The 8,658-nt window shown below is 40.1% G+C and overlaps 1 pseudogene; it reads left to right on the forward strand.

Annotated features, from left to right (window-relative positions):
* Positions 1–2,888: 2,888 nt before the first annotated feature.
* Positions 2,889–4,469, forward strand: LOC148038319 (polcalcin Cup a 4 pseudogene; annotated as a pseudogene).
* The last annotated feature ends 4,189 nt before the right edge of the window (positions 4,470–8,658 follow it).

Consider the following 8,658-nt stretch of genomic DNA (forward strand, 5'->3'; position numbering starts at 1 on the left):
TTATTGAGTAATATAGCAACACATCTGATAGTGGGATAGACTTATTTTTTTTGTTGCCTCTTGGTAACATAGACCTAGAAGTAGATAGTTTAGCAAGGGCTGATCTCATTGAAAATGAGATGGATCATTCACTATAACATACTTAATTCGCTTAATGATTCAACATATATTCTTAATTCTATGGAAAATATCATGCACACATGTGCATACTCAAGAATCAATAGTCAAGTTTAAAGCTAAATTGAATTTTATATAATAAAAAGGAAGTATTTTTTATCATCTTCAAGTAGAGAAATTACGAGATACATGCAATGCTTGCTACTAATTGTATAATAAGGTTTGTGTCGCTTACCGCTAATTACTTATATCAGGCTTGTCAACTAGAGGAACTGCCATTCATTAGAGAGCAATGCAAAAATAATTATTAACTCTGGTTTTTTAATTATATTAAGTCCATTTTTAGGTGGTTAAATAATTACGCCTCTGCAAACACGTCTATATTCGCGTCTATATGCGCAGATATATAGAGGCAAAATTCGCATCTATTTACACACTCTTTTATAGGCACATATAGATGCAATGATAGACGCGCTTGACTTTGCACGTCTATGCCTCGTTTCTGTTGTGGTGCTCTTTGCAACGGCCCCTCTTCTTCCTTTGTGCACTTCCTCCTCTTCTTCGTCGCGAATGGTGACGGTAGCAATGAGAAGCTCTCCTTCTCTCTCTTTCTCTCTTCCTCTTCCTCTCCCTCCCAAAGCCACGATATCTTTTGCTCTCTCTCAAACTCTTTGCGGCAAAATGCCATGCTCGGGTTCACTATAAATAAACCCTCTCTATCATGTTCATTGAACACCTATATGAAAATCTTTATCATGGAATTTTTCATGAATAAAATGTGTAATTTTCATATTGAAATGTGAAAAATCTCCTTAAATGATATCCTTCTATGCGTAACTCATATCTAAAAGGGGATTTTTAAAATATAATCTATTAATAAATATATATTCTACTAAATCCATACGATAACCTTACATATATTGATCAACCTTTTGAGGCAGCAAACTACTAATAATGTCTCTTGGCAATGCTTTGGTACATTTCTTGTTAAAGTATGTTCACTAATGTTATGGTCTATAATTGGCTCTATCTAATTATAGACCAAGTTTATGCTAAAGCTGCCAATTATCTAACATTTGATGTATGTAATGTATGATGATTTGAAGAGCATAATTTGTTTATCATTATGAGGAGTTAAGATGGGACTTTCAAAATGAGTCGAGCTATTTTCCATCCTTGAGAAATCTATGTTATTTCCATTTGGTAGAGTCAATATCATGAGCTTGTGTAGTGGGTCCCATGCCAAAACTCAATGTAGGGTGGTTACTTGGAAAAGCTTATGATTTGTAATAAGCTTGCATAAAAAAGATGTATAAGACCTTGTATATTTGCTATGCAAGGTTATTGAAAAACAAGTGTTATTTTAAAATGCAAACACATATACCAAAGAATGGACTTTGACTACATGCAAACAAATGGAGTGTGATAGTAGTGCAAATTGTTATAAGCACATGAAAATTATTCCCTACTCAATATAAAAAAAGAAGCTAGAATATTTTCTTTTGTTTTTCTCGTATTCTGTAATTCAAATCAAGGATATTCTATTAATTTTGATTAAGACAAGTAAAAATTCTTAGGGGATACACCTATAAGAAATAATCTATATAACATGCATTCAAAGAATTTTTAAAAATACCCATTCTTTACATGTTATAAGGCCATAAAATGACCCTCTTTACTTGACTAAACTTACATATTCTTTTAAAATTGTAATTAAAAAATCCTTTTTGTAAATATAGTCTTGTAAATTTTACTAAATAGAGTACCATTTCTTTTGAATTGATGTGATATCTTAGATGTTCTCTAAGGTGTATCCCTTGGTTCAAATTTGAAGACAAAATTTGTCATTCCATCCGTGAAAAGTGTGCTCTAGGCTACTTTTGTTTGAATCTTGCCAACCCCACTCAAGCATAGTGACCATCAGTACGGCCTAGTGGTGGTCCTTGCTAGCTTTGGAATGTGAATATCTTTGTTTCTTGTAAAATTTGCAGCATGTCGTTGGTAGCAACCGATGCATGTAAAAAGCATTGGTGTTATCACATATAAGCACCAGAGTTGTTTTGTGTGCGAACGCAGAACACGATCATAGCAGCGTGCCCAAGTCTTAGTTACGGTGGATGTTATGGGAGCAAGCTGTAAGAGGGTTTTCCCACCGTGGGTTGGTGAACAAGGTGATGGAATGGGCAAGGCGCAATATGTCGTAATTATCTAGAACCGATGTGCATCCCGCAAAATTTTTGCCTGAGAACTACGTCATTCGTTTAGGCCAGAGCCTTGTTCGTGTTGCTCATGGGAAGGCAAAGCAATCTATGTAGCATTTCCTTGTGCGACGTTTATGCTGGTTTGAGGTCCGCTGTGAAGCTCGCGGTGGGAAAGATTGTGGTTAGTAGTTTTACGAATATTAGAAATGATAGTCAAGGACGGCGGCAAGGTCCAACAAGTGGTGCGTGGCCGGCCGGCGGGCCACGGCGTATGACGACCTAGCGTGTAGATACTTGGCACGTAGGCCCCACGGGGGGGACCGAGTAGGTGTCACGTTCGAGAATCGACATACGGAAAGAGATCAATTAATACAATATCACTGTCTAGCTTAGCACTGTACTTTACGGAATGAGAGGTGCGAAGCTCATGCGAAGCTTCCCAAAACGGTGGTCTTGGAAATCCACGCAATCACACACACCACTAGCCCTAGAGTCTACTACTCGCTACTGACGAAGCATCGTCGAAAGCGCGCCTTTTGCTTTCCCTTTATATACCCCCGCTGCATGACTTCACTAAAGCTTCACGCTTCTCTCTCTCTCTCTCTCTCGTTCCCTCCCCCTTTCTCTCTCTCATCGGCTGTAATTGCAGCTGCATCATTTGCAGCTTCCTCGATTCATCTAGACGTCTGTTTGCTCAGTGCTCACCATGAAGCTGCCAAAGCTTCCACGCTCTCACCCTCCTTCTCCTGACTCTGACGTCGCATCCAGCTCCCAACACCATTATTGTTTCTCTCCCGGCCTGCCCAGCTGCCTCTCCCCTTCTGCGAATAATACTCATGACGACTACGGCCATCATGATGATGAGAATTTTTCATCACGCGGTGGCTTGCAGCTCTGCATGCCCTTGCCGCTCATCAGTCGAAGCCGCAGCAAATCAAGATCTGATACTTCTTCTCCTTCGGCTAGCCCAAAGAGACAAATTGTTCAAGCAAAGCACCGGCTCCCACCACCATCTCAAGCTCCTAATTCCCAGTCCCCTCCTCATGCACACCATGATCACCTGAGACCAGCAGTCACGCCCGCATCGTCATCCAGTTTCCGCCTCCGCAGTAGCTTCTCCTCCTTCCGTCGTTACATCTCCCCGGTTCTCCTCCAAGAGCTGGAGCAGGCATTCTACCTCTTTGATGCTAACGGTGACGGTAAGATATCTGCAGAAGAACTCTGTAAAATCCTTCAATCTCTTGGTGATCACACCTGCACGCAAGAGGAGGCCCTAGCAATGGTCGCAGAGGTGGACTTGGATGGCGACGGCTTTGTGGACATGAAGGAATTCATAAGCCTCAACTCCAAAGGAATGGCCGCGAGCGGGGAGATCGTGAATGACGACGAGCTTACGGCTGCATTCCATGTGTTCGACCAGGACAGGAATGGCGTTATCACGGCCGAGGAACTCCATGTTGTCCTAAAGAAGCTAGGAGACGCCAGCTCCAGTTTGGAGGATTGTGCACGGATGATACGACGGGTCGATCGAAAGGGCCTTGGGCACGTTGATTTCGATGATTTCAAGTTAATGATGGCAAGCGCATGAAACGGCCAAAGCTAAGCCGCAACCATAAAAGTCAACAAGCTGCCATATGCAGAAGCCATGGCATGTAATATGCCAAAATGCTACCACGTAAAATTATCATTGTTTTTATTGTCGTGATCATTAAATAGGTAACTTAGGATTGTAGTAACTTCAATATGTAACTTAGTATAGATTAGAATAGAATCACGCAAATAGAAGCTTAATACGCGTCTAGGACTCATATTGCCTTTTCTTTTAGGCGAATGAGAACTCTTTTACTCGATGCTCTATACTACTGCCACTATTCTTTAGTACAATAGTAAAGAGCACCAAGTAATCGATGCTATAAAGTGAGAGTAATCCACGTTACATAGTAAAGCACTATGGAATGCTACAAGTTGATCTTGATGTTTGACTTGCTCCTTTGTATCCTTTATCTTTTACTTCTCTTCTATCATTTCTATGGTCACCCACCCCAAGTAAAGAAGTGCTATAGATTTGTAATGATTGTACATTTTCCATGTAATTGCACAATGACATTGTCCCACATGATAAACACTTCATAACTGTCTAATTATTTTCCATGATTTGTCTTTGTAATAGTGGTCATTGCCCTTCAAAAATGGTAAAACTAGATGCTCTTTATTGCATACTAATCCATGCCATAAAGTAAAGTAGCATGGATTTATAGGCAATTATAATTGAATAATAACATTGTTGTATGGCATACGCTCCAGAATCTACATGTCTTCCATGACTTAGCTATATGTGGTGGAAACGTGATGGTTCTACATTTCTATGACTTTGCAAGTGTCAAAGACTAACATCATTATTGGTGATAATTGAATTAGTGATGATTATGGGGATATTTGTGATAGTTTCGATTATATGGAGATAATTGTTATATTGGTCATAATTGAATAACTGTACTTGTTATGATTGTGCTTATAAGTCTATTTTTTTCCCTAGTTAAATAACTTTGCCAATCATGATTGTATTTATATAATTATGCTTGTAATTGTGGTGACACTACAAGATATAGGCATTATACCGACGTTTAATGCAACGAAAATACAAACAACAAAATTTGCCCCCATCGTCGCAAAAAGCATCGTTATTAATGATACCATAGAAACGTCGGTATGGGCATTGCTATTGGTGTCGCTATTGGCATCGCTATCAGCGTCGCATTTCCGACCCCAATAGCGATACTAATACCGACGTTTTGCGACGCGCATAGCGACGACAATAGCGACGCAAGCAATAAAATTTGTGACGCTAATAGCGACGATAACAGGGATTAAAAAAAATTTGTGGCAAGGCAGCCTGTGTGCTTTATGAGAGCCATACAAAATAGTTTCTGTACTACTGTGTACAAAGCGCTTGCAAACAAAAAGAATATATACTGAAATCATAAAACTGATACATGAAATAAATACATGATCGCATAAAAATCAATTGGTACAATCATGAGAGGATATCACTAATACATAGAAAATGTCTACATAGATTAGGCGACTCAAAAATAAAGGTGTGTGAGCTCTAGGGATCCAAGGGCGAGCTACAAATCCTCGTCCCCCGAAAGCTTGTTCTGCCGCAAAGGAGCATCGAATGGACTCTGCAAAAAAAGAAACAACACATCAATCCATCATACAATAATGCATTCAAATATCGCATGGTAACTACGGACAAGAAAGATGAGTGACTTATAGGGCCGCCGCATCTATACAATCGGTCGATCAATGCATTGAGACCGTGCCTCTCTGCATATCGAGTCTCAAGGCCAATCGGATCGTGATTTATAATGGAGTGCTGCAAAGAAAACAAAATGTTAACTATTAGAAACATGATTTTCAATACAAAGAATATTTAAAAAAAACAAACAAGCAAAACAAAAGAAAAACTTACAAAGTCCTCCAAATATGTCATGTGACCGCCACTCCCAAGATGATGGACCACTCCAGCCTCAAGTCATGCCCTCGTCGCCTCACGCTGCTGACTCCAACATCCTGGAGAATCTATAGCCTCCTCTCTCAATCCGCGCCAGTCGTCTGCATCTAACCACTCAGGCTTTGCAACCCCACTCTTGATTACCTTGTGTGCATCGGATCGTCTATGTGACATGTATGCATGTATGCAATCCATCATCCAACCCATAGAGAACCTATCTACTACGGCTGGCACCAGAAACTCCTCGTGCAAGGATGCTACTATGCAGTCCTTGATGCCCTCCGGTATGTTCTTCCAATGATCCAAGACGTTGTGCCGAAAAACTTATTGGCACAACTCTCTTATGTGAGCCATTACCCTCCTCCCCTCATCATTCATGATGATGGCTCCTGACCTACTATTGACTAGATATCCATAACCCCTACGAGTCTGCCTAAGATGGGTCCTCTCCCATCTATGTCCACGCTCCTAGGCATATCCAGGAGACCCCTCCACATCTGGTGTACCGACGGGGGTAATCTCTCTCGGAGTGGCACCCAAAGGGGTAGCAGGTGCCACTTGCTGACGGCTGCACAAAAGCTGGAGTAACTGGAGTAGACGTCCCCACAGGTGTGACAAATCCTGGAGGTGACGCAGCTCCAACTGAATGACGAGATGGAGACACCACATCTGTGTCTCCACAGCAGCATCCCCCTAATCCCAATGCACTCCCTCTCCATGGCCCAAGTCGTGAGCGTCGAGATCGTCTGCTCGAAGCCGAAGCATCCGATCGCGCTGAAGCAGAACTAGCAGAGCGCCCTGACGAAGAACGAGACAGCTCCTGATCTGCCATCTCTCTGAATCTCGCGAGCTAGTCTGGAGATATCACTATAACAAAAAGGCTCCATAGACGCGCTTGTAGACGCAATATTTGAACTGTGAAAAAATATCAGGTGCGTTTATTATCGCATTTATTTCTGCGTCTACAATATCACGTCTAAAAGCGTGCTTATAGTCAGAGTTACACGCCCATGTAGACGTGCTACGTAAATATATAATCATATTTATAAAAAAGTGGATATATTCATATTGTGCGTCTATACACGCATGTATCTATGCGTCTAAAAACGCATTTACTCTGCAAGTTTTTTATGAGAATAGATGCGCATTTATCTTGCAATTTAGACGCGCTGATAGACGCGTAAAACAGAGGTATGAGAAAAAAACCAGAGAGCATGTGGCTTGAGAGCATGTGGCTTTGCAAGCCACATGCTCTCTGGTTTTTTTCCCCCCATCAACATCAAATTGTATGCTTAGGGAAAACAGAGAAAGATTATTTCAAAGATTGGATACTGAAAACAAAACAATGTATGGAGAACACGAAATTTCATATATATAGATGAAGCGTTTTTACATTATGAGTTCTAGTGCTTATGACCTCAAGCATGGTCATGGTTGCAAGCACTAGCTGAAAGTAATACATATCAAAAATGAAAATTACAAGCCAAGGGGAGCCATGCATGCATGGGGCTCCTCTATATCGCCTCAGAAGAGGCATCATCATCGCTACCACCACCGCTGCCTGTGCCCCTGCCATTGCCGCCACCGCTATTGCTAGTCTCCCCTTTGCTATCCTCAACTGCATCAGGGTTCGCCTACACAAAGGATTAAGGTATATAAATACTATTATAAACAATAAATTAGAGTTATATATACTTTTAATGTAAAAAATAAAACATACATCTTCTGGTGGTGGAATCCTCATGGCGCAATTATATTGCTCCTCCGTGATGAGTCCCTCCTCGTAGAAATGCTGCTAAGTGGACGCCTGATTATGACCTCGATGGTAGCCTACCTCTCTAGGAGTAGGCGTGCTACCAATGATATGATACTACAAAACAATTTGAACATACAACGTACTACAACAGAAGCGTGGCATAGACGCGCATGTTAGACGTGCAAAGTCGAGTGCGTCTATCAGAGCGTCTATAAATGCGTATAAATCTGCGTGTAAATAGACGCGAATTTTGCGTATATATATCCACGCAAATAAACGGTAATATAGATGCGCTAGCAGATACACAATTATTTAACCACCTAAAATTAGCAATTCACATAATTGAAAAATCAAAGTTAATAATTATTTAACCACCTAAAATTGATTCTTGAGCATACACATGTGTGCATGATAAAAACCATAGAATTAAGAATACACATTGAATCATTGAATTAAAAAAATAGAGTTAATAATTACTTTTTCATTGCTCTCTAATGAATGGCAATTCCTCCATTTGACAAGCTTGATATAAGTAATTAGCGGCAAGCGACAGAAACCTTACAATTAGTAGCAAGCATTGCAATATGTATCTCGTAATTTCTCTATGTACTTGAAGATGATAAAAGATACTTCCTTTTTATTATGAAAAATTCAATGCTTGCTTTAAAATTGACTATTGATTCTTGAGTATGCATGTGTGCACATGATAAAAAGCATAGAATTAGGAATACACATTGAATCAATAAGAAAATTAAGTATGTTACAGAGAATGATCCATCTCATCTTCAATGAGATTAGCCCTTGCTAAACTATCTACTTCTAGGTCTATGTTACCAAGAGGTAACGAAACAAATAAGTCTATCCCACTATCAGATGTGTTGCTATATTGCTCAATAACTTCATCAATATCATCGACAATCACATTATTGTCTTCTTTTGTGTTTTCTTGAACATCCTCGCGAGGTTCATCTTGTACTATATCACACATATCATCCATTATGGTGTCATCATGCACATCATCATTAATTGTTGGATTGTCATCTGCTATCTGCATGTCGATAATATTG

The sequence above is a fragment of the Lygodium microphyllum genome, chromosome 3 (assembly GCF_053477565.2).
Source record: "Lygodium microphyllum isolate KBCC chromosome 3, Lygodium_microphyllum_v1.1.10, whole genome shotgun sequence".
In the NCBI taxonomy this organism is placed as follows: domain Eukaryota; kingdom Viridiplantae; phylum Streptophyta; class Polypodiopsida; order Schizaeales; family Lygodiaceae; genus Lygodium; species Lygodium microphyllum.